General features: G+C 34.7%; 1 protein-coding gene across 1 annotated transcript in view; it reads left to right on the top strand.

Annotated features, from left to right (window-relative positions):
- Positions 1 to 14,580, top strand: part of CNTNAP2 (contactin associated protein 2) — a 1,249,274-nt gene that overhangs the window by 87,473 nt on the left and 1,147,221 nt on the right. The window lies entirely within an intron of this gene.

Raw genomic sequence — 14,580 nt, 5'->3', positions numbered from 1 at the left:
GATAGTTTAAGAGATAACCAGTTTTTTTTTTTACCAATGTGAACTAATGAAGTAGAGAAAAAAGAAAAATCCAGCCCCCTAGTAATTCCAAATATTGGAATTTCACTGAAGATACCTTATTTACCTCAAAAAATATAGACATGAATTATTGAACAAATTCTTCTATCAAATGATAAGTCTTTTCACATATATACTTTGACAAACTGCTTATCCAATTTGTGCCCGTTTCCTTCTGAGTATGCCAAATATAATAAATGTTGACAGGTGCAACCTTTTAACATCACCTGTTCTGGAAACGCATTTTGCCAGGTTTTGCACAGTAATTAAAATTTTCCATATGGAACTGCAGATTCATTGAAGTGTCCATACCACCTTGTTTGTTTGCTTTTCAAATCTTCTGGCACTTTTTCACAAAGGTTGGAGAACAGTTTTTCTGATCTTACACAAAACTAGTAAGATCTGCAATGAAGAGGGCTGAAATACTGTGCCCACTGGGTCTAGAAATAGCAGAAACTCTTAGCATAGGCTAATAGCAAGAAAACTCCTCCCAAAACCAAAAGAAAAACCCACTCTAAAATAACAGATACACTAAATGCAAACATCAAAGAGTAAGATTTGCTTTTTGTTTGGTTATTGGTTTTTTTTTTTTTATTTATGGACTGAATGAGGCCTTCCCCATAGTTTCTTAGATTCCCTTATATAATGAAGTTTGTGTTCTTATTTTCTTCACAATTTAATTAGTTGATGTTTCTGTATCACTCATGATGCTCCTCATTCACCAGAGAAAATATAGAGGAACTGACTGTTATGCAGGATTTTTTTTTTTTTTTTAACTTGGAATTAATGTCTGTGAAATTTGCATTAAATAATCTTGTGATGAACCAGAGAAGTTATTAGGAACATTATTCTTTTTATTTAGTATTGGTGGTAGGATAGCTTGTAACTCCTGATTCTGCTTTTTTTTTAAACTTTCTCTTTTAATTTCTTTCCCTTTTCTTAGGTTTAGCTCTCATTCACATTACATTATTCACTTTATTTCCTTTTCAATGTGCCGGTAGAATTTTGTAGGAAAAGCAGCTCAAGTAGCTGCAAGTTAAAGGGATTTCATTGGTGCGATTTGTTGATTACCTGGTTAAATATTTTCACTTTAAGCTATGCTTGTGTTCTGCTCTCACTGATAGTCTTTGAGGGCAGTGCCACAGGCAATAAATAATCTCAGTCTGGTTTTATTCTTCGTAGCTAAAATCAATATTGAAGAATAGCTATTTTTGTCACTGGAGATAGAGTAAAGCAAAACTTTTCTACTCATCCTTCATTTTCTCATAGCTTTGGACCTTAGATCTGGGTTGGACTTTATGGACTGAAGGTCTTAATTTATTTTTTATAAGTTTCACTGTTGAAATTATTTTTCAAATATTATGTTCTAATAATGGATTATGGCTACACCGTGGCTGTGAGAAGATGGAGGGAGATTTGCCATGCAGTGCCACTGGCTAGCAAGTGTGAATTATTTCTCTTTCTGCATCTGTTCTTACATAGAGGAAACAAAAATCCAATAGATTGCTATTCTTATAAATGTTTAATAGAAGTAGTAGAAAATAGCTTCACTAAAAATGGTGTTGTGGTATACGTATTAAACAAGACAATCTGAGAACTCCTAGATGGAAACAATTTAAAACTCATCAATGAGAAAACCGACATCTTCACAATTTATGTTTTTAATGATTACTCAGCACAGAAATCCAGAGTTCAAGATCTAACCTTTTGCTTAATAAAGTGTTGTGGTTGTAAAGTGTATTAAGTATGTTTAAGTCTTAGACTGCAAGACTGATCTTCGTAATTTAAGATAGCCCAGGGGTACTAATGATGATAAAACCACAAAACATCTGTTAAACATTAAAAAGAAATTTTTCCTTCATTACAATCAGTAACCTGATTGCACATATGAGTGCAGTGGGACAAAATGGCTGTAAGTGAATGCTCAGTAACTTCCCAAGAATACTCCGGAGTCTGCCACAGTCTGTTGCAGTCTGTGTAGCCAATCTAGATTTACTTCAAAGCCTCTGGTATTGACTCCAAGTCCTAAAATACCATAGGCTTGTCACAGCTTAAAGAACAGCCAGAGAAGAGAGCTGCCATAGCCATTTGGTTTTACCTAAGTGGTGGGGGTGGTATGTCATGCATGTGTGTAGAATTTACTACTCCAAAATTCAGAGGAGAGGGGGAAAAGCAGTAAATATAACATATGTTGGCATATGCTTACTTAATGAAGAAGGTATGATAATATTGTATGTTGGCACATTTTCCTGACTTTTTTATTTATTATTAGTTTGAAGCAACTCAAGGACTATAATCTTATAGTAAAACTATAATAGTATTAAAACTTTGTTAATACCCAAAATTGACACATATCCTTTAAAACATTTGCAAGACACTAAACAAAAATCACAACTGAAATGAACTAAATTAGTGTGTGATCTATTTTTCCTTTCCTGTTTTGGTGTTGAGAAGGTAATGTAAGACTCCTCTCTCCCTCCCAGGTTCTTGTTATCTACGTGTTTCAATAATTAATAGGAAAGCATGTGCATGACAGCCAACATTGACGCAATTCTGTTCTACTGTAGCATGTACTTTCTGGTGGCACATAATGTTTGAACATTGGAATATTACCCATTGGTTAATGATTTTCATTATTAAATCACATTTCACTTGTAACTAAATTTGGGGGCAGGATAAACCTGTAATTCCCAATTCTACAATTTCTAACTTCTTTTTTTTTTTAAATCTTTTTTAAAAATTTTTTATATTTGGCTCTTATTCAGATTGTATTATTCATATAATTTCCTTTTTTTTTGAAGTACCAGTAGAATTTTGCAGGAAAAGCAGCTTAAGGAATTAAATGTAAAGGGATTTTATTAGTGTAGTTTGTTGATTTTTCTGTAGTTTGTTGATTTTTCTGTTCATGTGCAAAAGTATCTTCTGGTCTTTATGGGAACTCTAAGGACACCAGTGTAACAAATCTGCATGCTTACAGTTTAGCACATACAGGAAGTTTTCAGAAAAGACTTTTGAAGTCCTCTGTATGTAATTCTAAAATAAAAGTTAAGCAATTCTTCAAATACCTACAGATAATGGGGAAAAAAAGAGCAGTTCTTAAAGAAGAAAATAGGGACTGCAATTCTGCCTCGTTTGCTTAAAGGAAAAGGAATCAAGGAAATAAAAGTTTGGGTTTGGTTCATCATTTAGATGTCATACAGGTTGCTGAGTTCCTGACAAGGAGTATTTTTGGTGAATGTTAACTGATCAAACAACATTACTTCGGATATCCAAATTGTAAGAACTTCTGGGTTATGTGTGTTTGAAAGAAGTGCAAGCAAAATAAAATGCCATACTTGAGTTCCTCTCCCGTTCTCTTAGCTGCAATGTACAACTGTATGTTGATAAATCCTTACAATAACTTTAGCTTTCACCAGGACTTATCTAGACACTTTTTGAACAATTATTGAACTAAGATGGATAAATGTTGCATATATTTCCATGTTTTTATTTAAACGTGATAAAAAAGTCCATATTAAGTGGTATAGTCATATGGAGTCTGAAGAGGTGTTCTAATTCTGACACCTACACATAAGATAATTGAAGGAATTTAGAGTCCTATTTCTTCAGATGGTCAGATGGCAGAGTATATAAATAGGAAGAAAAGTTATACTGTCTGTCTCCAAATCATAAATAGAACAGATCAATTAGAATAAAAGAGAGGAAAGATTAAGTCCTGATTCTGCAGGGTGATAAGCAGAATGGTTCTCTGCATCTGCTCAGACCCTACTGACTTTATGTGGATTGTGTACGGGTTATTTTTTGTGCTCAGGACCATATCAGCACTTCCCGTGCTTGCAAAAAACCTTTCCTCTACTTGTAGGGATATTGAACAAAAAAAAAGGTGATAGCAATAAGAACAAAGAAGTAAAGGAAGGCAAATGGGTGTATTACTTTTAATTTTAATATTGTTGGTGTTGATAATGCTTCTTGAGGGAATAGATGGGTATCTACTTCTCCTATTTAACATGAAATTTGAAATTTCCTTGAGCTTTTCTTCTGCATTGAAACTTGCTCAAAGAAAGAATGTTTCGAAACAGCAGCAACAAAAATACAACCAAAATATATCAGGAATATGGAGGACTACAGCTTAGTAAGTTTAAGCACTGAATTTAAATGTTTCTTCACTGTTTTGAAGCAGGATTGTTCACTGTTGACGGAAATTTTAATTTAGCTAGATTTCCAGTGGGCTGTTTGTTTTGCTTCTGCAGACTACAATGAGTCATTGTAAGGGTGCATTCTTGACCGAGTTTCAAACAAGCTAGAAATTTGCAGCAGCCCTTGGTCAAAATCTGAACAGTATTTTCTCTGTGATTGGGAGAATGATAGATTTTGCTTTTCAGAGTTTAATCTTAGCTTTTGCAAAAAAACAATGTGGAACTTACTGAAAATTATTGTTGGTGCTTTCTTTTGTTGTGCCAAAAATGTTTCAAAGCTCTGTTGTGTTTAATGAGCAACAAAAACTCTACAGCCTGGTGATTAGGGTATGGGCCTGGGCTGAGAAAGGTATGATTTTAGGAATGAATGGCATGGGATGAAAAGCTCTGCCTGATCCTCTGTGAAATACAGACTTGATCCTGTGTGTCCTGTAGCCCTGGCCACTATCCTAAACATCTGGTTATACTGAAGAGGTGAAAGCTCAGCTTTTAATCTGAAAAACACTTTTTTATATAGTACTGCTAAATGGGTTTTGGGAAATTTTTTGCTGAAACTCTTGGATGGTTTTCATTTAAAAAAATGGGCAAAACATTTGTGAGATTTGGTATAGAAAAGAGTTGCCTGTCTTCAGGCATTTTTACTGAAAACCAGTGCAGGCAAATGGTCTATACTGACCCTCAGGTATGTTGTCCATCAGAAAGAACTGTTAGGTCATGCAACCCTTCCTTCTGGGGCCACAGGCTGGTTGACCACAGGTTATAACATAGAAAATAAGAATTATATTTCATAAAGATAAATTCTTAATAAAATTCAAATATTAAATAAAAACAAAGCCTTTTTTTGGGCCAGCATAGGAAATAGTTATGTATGATTTCTGTAGAAATTTGGCTAAACTGTTAGTCTTACAGTAATGCCATAGCATATTCAGTTTGTTTCACTCCTTTAGTACAAGCAATAAGATCAACATTAGGTTAACTTTTATGTGCATAAAGAGGATTAATTCTGGAATTTAGTAGGTCTTTATACGGGATACCAACAAAACTAATGTGCTAGCTTATTGGGACCTTTATGAAAATAGAGAGTGAGCAGTTGAAAGATGATCTTTCAACTCACTGTTCTCTCACATGATCATTGTAGGCATAATCTCATCAAGGGATAGGAAGCTTGTATTTGACTGGAATTATTTTCACTTGCATGAAACATTACAAAGGATGAGATCATGTTGCTAGGCCTTCCTGAGAGCCCTAACCTTCTCTTTCCTAAGGGTTCATGGCACTCTAAGGGATAGTTAATGTTCTGGACAGAAAAAGAAGCTTTTGTCAGTTTGAGATAGAGACCCTGGTCTCTTTTTTCTTGTGAAAGTTCCTTCCTCCTCTCTTGGATGACGTTTTGTATCTGACAAGTATCATCATTAAATGCTCCAGTCTCTGCATTTTCATAATCCACCTCTAAAGAAATCTGATGCTGATAGTGAAGGGGGGAACAAAAGGCAAATTAAACAAATGGTTGTTATTGGAGATCTTGGAGAAACTCAGGATTCCTATGAAGCTGGAACTCTCCTTAATGCATTTGGTGGTGGGAAAAGATGCAAGCAAGGATGCTGAAGGCAAGCAAAACTGTTGACAAGAAAGAAGCTTGGGATTATGGTAAAGCATTGTATAACCTTTGCCAGACTAACATCAGATCACATCAGTAGTAATTGCTTAAAACAAAAGGTGCCTAGTTGATGCCAAAATTACATTGTTAAACCTCTGTAGAAATACCATGTCTTTGTGAAATTAGTAATGCTTATGTTATAGATCTTCAGATACTGACATAATTTCTTGTTATGCATTTGGAAGGTTTTTGGCTACATTTGGGAGTGGACTTCAGTCTCCAGCTTGATTCTGGTGCAGTTGCCCTAGGGATCGCAAAACCTTATAAAAGGAAGGGAGGGGATGCTGGCAGAGAGCTGCTGTGGCACAGAATCAGAGATACACTGTGCTTGTCAACTGTAGCATGGCACAGTGATAGCTAAAGTAAGTGGAAATGAGCTAATTTTGCCTCCAGAAGCAACTTTACAGCAGTATGGACCTTACTGTGGACTTCTTTAAAATTCTGGATGAGGCAATTAACTTATACAAAATTCCATATTACTGAAGCTAGGCCGCCAAAGCTACCTTAGGCTTTCTTTCCAATATGGCACAACACGCAGTATGAGCACCCCGAGTCTGTATATTCAGGTCTTTGGAGGATGTCCCAGGGCACTGCTTTATGAAGCAAAGCCTTGCTTTCCTGAAGCTGAGAGTAAGATGCTCTGTTTTCTGGCAAACCAGTCTGGCAAAAACAGTGCATAAAAACTCAGTGTTTCCTAGCTTTGAGTTAATCAGGAAAACATAATTTTATTTTGTGGCAAATCACACAAGCTGCAGAAATAGAACTCCGTGTTTTGGTACAAATTTCCAGATGAGAAAGAAAACCTCTTAGAGAGCAGTGATATATCCTTCATACTTGTAATGTTAATCCATGTTTGACATAAAGAAGCAAGCTTACTGGCATTTTTTTATATATGCATTGAACTCTGTCTTCAAAATAATCAACTGGAAAAATGGAAACAACTAATTTTAACTGTTGTGTTAAAGCACTCTCATTTAAATTGAAACCAAATAGCCTCTTGCAAAGCTGCCTCCCATTTTCATGCCATTACGCAAATAACACTAGAGATGAATCACAGATATTATTTCTTAATCCATTTTCTGGAACTGTGTTTAGTGCACACAAGTAAAAGCAGTTCAAAATTCTGCAAGGCTTCTCTTAGTGACAAGCAATGCTAGTGTTCAAGTTCAGCAAATGTGGCCCATGGCCTCAGTGAAGGAACCAGAGCATTCAGCAGCTAGTGGAATTAGCCTAGCCAAGTTGCTTGCAGTATCACAAACCCCATGTTGTTCTTGATGATCAAGGTAAATAACTTCCTATTTTGAGCCCTAGACTTCAGATAAGTAATGGAGATGTTCAAAACTTACATTTTGGATACCTTATTCAGAAGCTGTGTTAAATTTTGCATCTGTACTATCCATCCATCATGGATTTAAACTGCAATCAAATAAAATTATTTCAGGGGTCAACTGTTTGAAAAAATAATAATAATGCTATATGTATTAGCAAGGGGTGGGAAGCCACTGATGTTTACATAGCTTTAAAAGTAGTCTGGAAGAAAAAAATATGTACATTTAAATGGATTTGAATCAGGTGTGGGATCCTGCTACTAAGAAAAAAGCAACTGCAGTACTCTCAACTGTGAAGGTCTCCTTTTATGCACAAAAAGTAAAAGGTTGCTTCTCAACGTATGAAGCTCTTTTTGAATTCTCACCATATTGTTTTTTATAATGTCTTATGTCTTTCTTTTTCTTTCTTTCTTTCTTCTGATGCTGCTTTACTACCACGGCAGATGTCAAGGTAGTCTCATTTTTTTCCTAACATCTCTAAGTATGAGATATAAAACCCTTCTATTTTCAGTAACATAATAAGGGAGTTAAGCAGAAAACATATTTCCCCCCTAAGTCAAACTGACTGGAAGTTTAGATTACTCAATACTTCACAGGAAATGCTGAGAATTTGAGATTGAGTCCCACATTTCTAAGCAGTATTGAAGTCTAGTTATGTGAAAAAGACAATTTCTTGCTCTTTAGATAAAGACACACAATGTGAGCAGGTTTCCATTCCTAAATGTTTCAGGGAAGCTCTACTAACATTAAATTGAATTTCTGATTTTTCAGCAATTGACACTCCTACTTCCAACAAAACTAATTGCTTTTCGTGATCTCTTTTCACATTTTATAGCAGGATAATAAATGCTGTGTTTGAGTATATTAGAAAAGCTGTAACTTGATACTTTCTCATTTGCAAAACTGTTAAGAGGCAGCACTTAATTTGGTAATAAGTAAAAGTCTGAAATAAATCAGTATATATACATGGTTGAGAAAAAATTGTATAGGAGAACAGAAAACAGCATGACATCTGAATTGACTATTTTCCCAGAATTTAGTGTCTATAAGGACATAGAAAACTTATTCAGCAATGGCAGAAATGGTCAAATAAATGAAGATGGGTGTTTAAGACATGCAAAACTGAAAGTCCAAATTACACTGCTTTTATTGATATGTCTTCATGTAATAATGTTTCTCAGATCACCAAAGGAAATAAATTACTCCATTCAAAAGACCCTAGAAAACTGCTTCCCATTGATCAACGTCATCATTTTTAAGAAGAAGTGTTCTCTGAAGAACACTGTCTTCAGAAAGCCAAGAAAGGAGCTAGGAGGGACATTACATCCCTCAATACAAGACAGATACATAGAAAAACCTTCCTGTATGGAAGGATTTTATAGGAGACAGTTTGGTCTTCATGTCATTTTTAATGATGCAGCCCAAAGGTAAAATACAGGTAGTTTACTCCTCTGTTAGATACATCAGTCTCAACACAAGAATGAAATCCTGTGGAAAATCTCTTAATATTAGTGGGTCCAGGATATTGGTTAGGATGCATTTTCCAAAGCATGCAAGAATTAAATCCTGTTCAAATATATTTGCTGGTTTTATAAGCATTGCTATAAGTTCAAAACATGAGTGAATGAAAATGAAAGGCTTCCCTATAGAAAATTATAATGTTCTATATTAGTACATTGTGTGAAACCACAGACCCAGGAGAACAATTACACATTCACACAGGATGTTATATAAAGTGTTATAAAAATACTATAAAATGAACTACACTACAACTGTATGAAAGTGTCAAAACACTTTATAGGAAAAAAATTTGAGAATTAGATGCAGCAGTGGAAAATAACATATGTGAATGGTAATGGACTAATGGATTAAAAGAAAAAAGAACTAACATTCGGTGGTTAGAAAGGTACAAGAACATTCTGATATTTTGGCCAAATAGTGAAAGACGAATAGAGAAATAGCAATCACACACAGCTGACAGATTAATAAGCCTTTGAGTTGAGGTTTAGAAAAAACAAAGTTCTCTGATTAGCAATATCAGATAGGACAAAAACATTGAGATATAATCAGTAGAACAGCTAAACTGAAAAATGGGATCACAGAATCACAAAAATCACACAACAATTCAGGTTGGAAGGGACCTCCAAACATCATCTAGTCCAACCTCCTACTTGCAGCAGGGACTACTTCAAAGTTACAGGAGGTTGCTCAGGGTCTTGTCCCATTGAATTTTGAAATATTCAAAATTCAGACAAATTTGAACACAGACAAAAAAAAAAATTAAAAAATAAATCTCTCTGGGAAATTGTTCCAGTGCCTAGCCACTCTCATTGTGAAATACTTTTTCCCTGTGCCCAGGCAGAATTTCTCTTGCTGCAACTAGTGACTATTGCCTCTTGTCCTTTGAGTATTTTATATGAAATTTACATAAAACTAAGTAGAAAACATTTGATCAAAAGTGCAGCCTGCTTCTGCTTCCATCAAGACATTCCAGATAATTTTCCTTATTTTTCCAGTTACAAATTTTTACATTCTACCTGTGTTCCTGTTATCTTGGGCTTTTAAAAAACATATGATCCATGCTGCTTTTATGGAGGGTGAGGGGGCAGGGGAATCAGATTTTTTCAAATTAGGACTTTTTTTTTCTCCACATGGTATCAGCCTGTCCTATAGATCACAAATTTTGCAGAATTGATTTATGTCTGTAGTATAACTAGTCTCACTGGGGCTCCAGAAGAGAGTCATTTACCCATTAATGAACCTACATTTTACTTTGATGCCATTTGTTTACAGGAGAAGAAGGAAAAAAAAAAAGACTCTGCTTTATGATTTCTGTTTTAAATCAAAGTGCCATCTGCAGTAAATACTCTGGCCCACCTGAATATTAGGTGAAGCATATTTCTGTAATTATTGGAATTTTTATTCAGAATGTGCTACAGGTTTGATTACATGGTTGGCAATCTGTCTCTGCATGTGTGGCACAGATCAGGGCAACAGCCTCCTCCATTATTTCCTAACCTACTGTCTGCTTTTTTGTACTGCTGCTCTGTTCACTGTTAATGTGTCTTTTGATGTTGCCAGCACTGTCATAGTAGAAGTTGCCTTTCTTGCTTCCACACAAGTATTTGAAAACCTGTCAAAGTGCTGAGGTTTTCATTATATGCTTTTCATCATTACTCTCTCTACACTGAACAAGTTTATTTCAAAGGCTTTGCTAGAAAATGACAAGAAACATGACAATTTATTTCCTTGTCCTTTCATTACATTAGAAATGCCACAAAAGATTTAGAATCCATTTATTTTTATTAAAAGGCATGTTGCATTTTGCTTTACCAAGAAGAAGACAATGAGAGAATGAGAAATATTAATTTGGGATGTTATGGTGATTGAGGGGCTTTGTGTCTGAGGCATTTGAGTAGAAAATCTATGTATTTGTAGTTCAAAAATACAAACGTTTTAATTACATTTTTAAGAGATGAATTGTTGTGAATAACATAAAAAAACAGCAGAGGATGAGGAAAACACTTTTGATTTGATGTAGTAACTATAGTATAGGCAATTCTTTATAGTCAGCCTTGGAAAACTCCATTTTCTTTTCCTCTGAATCACAATTTAATGTGGTATTTATCGCCAGGCTATTAAAGATATTAGTGCTATATAAGCCGTAGTTTCTTTTTTCTTTTACTGGTATTGCATTCAGTACAGATCAAGAGGTTTTTACTTAATGCTTTCTCTTAACAAATGTGAATAAAAAATGTAGTATGAACTAAGAAGTACCATGTTTGGGAAGGTGCTATCCTATCAACAATGAAAAAAAGAATAATTGTGGGTATGTGGGATGAATTTGTAAATATATCTTATGAACTACAATTTTAAAATATTTCAAGCAATCCAAAAGCTAAATCAAACTGCAGAATTCTCGAAGACATGAAAAGAAATATTGTTAATTCTATAAATGTTAGCTATTTTATAGCTATGAACAATACTGTTACAAAAAGTTGAAGTCTGTTTTGTGTGTATGCAGGTGAGCATAATTTTAAAGGATGAAATTTTGGGCCTGATTAAAGCAAATGGGAGCTGTGCCATCTAATATACCTTGTTATTTTTAAAACTCTTGTCTCAGATTTTCTACAAGGGAACACGAAGTAGGAGAAGCTGATGTGAGTTTTGGATTTTGGAGAGTATTTTTAGTGGCTTGGGGAGGACGTTTGTAAATAATGTGCTTCAGGAAGACTGCTGCAAGTTAGCCTCCACAAAATGTACAGCAAAGCTCCATCCCTCCTGAGCCTTCTAAATTACTTGTTGATACTTTGCATTCACTTGTACCCTTTCAGATAATGGAATTGTATGGATCTAGCCCAGCTGAAGATCTAGCTATGTATATAAAGTAGGTATAGCCAGTTGGACCATCATGAGACTAAAGGCGCTCCTTAAAGTAGTGAAGTATTAAATGAATAAAATCTAGTTGTATTTTTACCAAAAGATCTTCATCCTGAAGTTTAGAAAATTAAAGTGGAATAACTTTTGTTGAAAAAATACCATCAGTGTTAATTTACAATAGAAATATCAAGCAGTAAAGAGTGTCGATGTAATAAAAACACTGAGGGAATGTCATTCTAACTGACAGTTAATTTGCACATTCTCATTAAACCAGCATCTTGAAATAAGGCTCATTTAATTATTATGAGCTGCTAAGTACAGATATAAAATATTGACCTTCTCTTTAAAGGACATCGGTCATTTTTACTGGATTTCAAGCACCTGTCTCTGGGGTAGCAATTTAAAACTTGAAGGGATTTCCTCTTAGAGTTGCTTCTGGTAGGCAGGAGAAAAGTGAGAGGGTGAAATGAAAGTCAGATGAGGCCAGAAATACCAGGCATAATCCAATATCAGGAATTAGTCAATAAATTTTATATCAATGTGATCATTTCCCAACTTACAAAAAATAGGATCAGTCTCCCTGCTGAAGGGTTGTTTGCCTTTGTTCTTTGAGTTGTATTCTAAGGTAAGGTATGTTTGAGCACAGCTAGTTAGTGCCAAAACATCAATAAAAGCTAATGAGTTTATTTGACATATAGAGCATCATGAATTTTACAGGCACAAGCAATTGTATGTTTTTTCTCGTATTAAATATATATCTGACATTTATGCACTGACTTGTTTTTCGTACGAGGAAACATAATAAACAGCACTATTAGAAGACTGGTATTTTCCATATTTTATGGAGCAGTTTGAAAAATGAAAAATTGTGTAAGAAATCTGAACATTTAATTATGGTCTTATTTGGTTCTTCCATATTTTGCAATCTTGCCCTTTGTTTATTAAAGAAAGTAGAAAAACAGAATTAAAATTTGTTTAAGCAAGGAAAAAAAAAAAAAATTTGGAAATCCAGACTGCAGATTCATTGTCAGACTTGTTTTCTCTCTTTGAAAGAGTTGGTCATAGAAAGTGAATTATAATTATGGAAATAATAAAAAAAATAACAATTCCAAAGGCTATTGATGTTTGTTTTTTACACTGTGTGGGTTTGACTTTTTTTTCCCATTGCTGTATTTAAAAAGAAAAAAATCATTACTACTATTTTATTTTCCTTAATCTATTTGAAGATATTGTACAATCCATTCTTTTTAAACAAGAGTGGTTCACTGTGAACACACAGCCTGTCTTATTTATTGCCTTAAACCATCCTGAATTAAGTCAATTCACGTGAAGAATTTGGCAGCACTGTTTATACAAAGTCTGTTTTTCTTTACTTACAAGTGTAAATCAGGAGTAATGTCATCCAAGTTGAAAGAGAAAGAGTGGGAAGTGTGTTCTCAATTTCAGATATACATTTTACAGCAAGCAGCATGTGGAAGGAATGCATTCAATATTATTCTTCTAAGTAACCCCCTGCAACTGTCAACTTTTTACTGACTGAAGAGACAAATAAAAATCCTGAACAGACTATTAATAATGCTTCTCTAAGACTGAGCATTTGTAGAAATCACATCAAAATTTATAATGTTAGAACCAAACTTCAGAAAGCCAAATCTTTTTGATCAATGCTTCTGGGAATGAGCAAGGCATAGCTTGCTCAAAAGAGCTAGGAGTTAGGGGAGAGAGTGGAAATATTTACATCATGTGTCAGCTTCTCAGATGTCTAGAAGGATCTAGATCATGTTATTTCTTTGGTTCATTCCAGATAGACTTTTAAACATAAATTAGTATAGTTTCTAAAAAGCACTTGAGTTCATTTATGTACGTGTTGGCTTTAGAAAATCCCTCTCAGGTGTGCTGAAACCTGTTTACAAGAACCACACTTTTTGCCCTTTTTGAGGACGCAGAAGGAGCTCTGCAGCTGAACCAACCCCCTCCACAAGCCATGAGCTAGGGCTCCTTACCAAAAACATGCATGTAAGAGCAGCAATTTTCCAGAAGCCAGTGAGGCTGGTTTTGGCTCAGATACACATTGTGTTCAGGAAAGTGGTTCCTTCTGCTGTGCTGGGACCATATAGCTATTCTGGGTAAACTTACACAGCTTAGTAGACTGGAAGAGGGAGCCCTTCTTCCCTCTGTTGCCAGCCAGCTAACCAAGTCATTAAATTCACAGAATGGCTGAGACTGAATTTTAGTGAATTCAGGAATGCTAATTGTATTTAAGATGAACTAGATAAAAAATAATTATTTCATGTAGATAGAACAAATCTTGTTGCTAGAAACCTACTATTTTAGAAGACAAAATACTGAATAAAAATTTCTCTTTAGAGCAGCATCTTGAGACAAATAGAGAATATTCTCTTTGGAGAAACATTCACTCTAGCTGCTGCTCTGACCTACACTTAAAATGCATGGGCAATATTAGTACCTCTGGGGACTAATGTAGAAGAAAGGTTATGCATTGTAAATTGCAGAATTGAGCTAAGGATACACGCTTATTCACGTAAATCTGTATCTGAGTGGCAATAATTTAATACAATAATATTAATATATCAACACTATTACATAAATATAATCTAGTATTTCCACTTAACTTTTTTTAATGTCTGCTTATCTCTTAAAAGATTAAAGTAGTTTATATGCTTTCTCTGGATCCTACACACATTGTCTAAGTGTCATTCATCTTAATAAATGTTATCTTGCTGTTTCACTCAGTTGCATATCTGACATAGGATTACAAAACATAGTCTCCTGACTTCAACGAGATGAAGATCCTGATTACAAAAGCCCTAGATAATTAGGGGGTACTATTCATCCTTCTGCATTGCAGTATTTACTGATGAGACCACTCATCTTGCACAATACTTGAAGTAAATGAGAAATAAAAGAAACAAGCATCCATATATTTTCAGAACAGCTTTTG

Source organism: Harpia harpyja, chromosome 1 (genome assembly GCF_026419915.1).
Source record: "Harpia harpyja isolate bHarHar1 chromosome 1, bHarHar1 primary haplotype, whole genome shotgun sequence".
NCBI lineage: Eukaryota > Metazoa > Chordata > Aves > Accipitriformes > Accipitridae > Harpia > Harpia harpyja.
The sequence above is the reverse complement of the archived record's forward strand: the minus strand, read 5'-3'. Positions and strand labels throughout refer to the sequence as shown.